The sequence below is a fragment of the Triticum dicoccoides genome, chromosome 1A (genome assembly GCF_002162155.2).
Source record: "Triticum dicoccoides isolate Atlit2015 ecotype Zavitan chromosome 1A, WEW_v2.0, whole genome shotgun sequence".
Classification (NCBI taxonomy): Eukaryota; Viridiplantae; Streptophyta; class Magnoliopsida; order Poales; family Poaceae; genus Triticum; species Triticum dicoccoides.
In genome coordinates this window covers 121958187-121958814 of record NC_041380.1, presented here as the reverse complement: position 1 = coordinate 121958814, position 628 = coordinate 121958187, and positions in this window count along the sequence as shown.

Below are 628 nucleotides of genomic sequence, written 5' to 3'. Positions count from 1 at the left end.
ATCTAGCGGCTAACCTTAACCTAATCCATTCTCTGTGTGCACTTAACAATTTACATTGACTGACCGTGCTTCACCATATGAAACTCCACGTCCGATCAATTAGGAAACTATAATCATGATCGCGTCTTCTTAGAAAACTAATCACGATCACATCTTCTTAGGAAACTAATCACGATCTTGTTTTATTAGGAAACTAATCATTATCGCGTTTTATTAGAAAACTGATCAAGACCGCATTTTATTATCTCCACTACAATTAAACAATTAAACAAGAACTTTCTTACGTGCACCCCATAAAACGTACACGGATTCATTATAACCGCATGATTAAGCCCACTAAACTTAATCTAGCGGCTAGCCTTAACCTAATTCATTCTGTGTGTGCACTTAATAATTTACATTGACTGACTGTGCTTCACCATATGAAACTCCATGTCTGATCAATTAGGAAACTATAATCATGATCGCGTCTTCTTAGGAAACTAATCACGATCACATCTTCTTAGGAAACTAATCACGATCGTGTTTTATTAGGAAACTAATCATGATCGCATTTTATTAGGAAATTGATCACGATCGCATTTTATCTCCACTACTATTAAACAATCAAACAAGAACTTTCTTACGT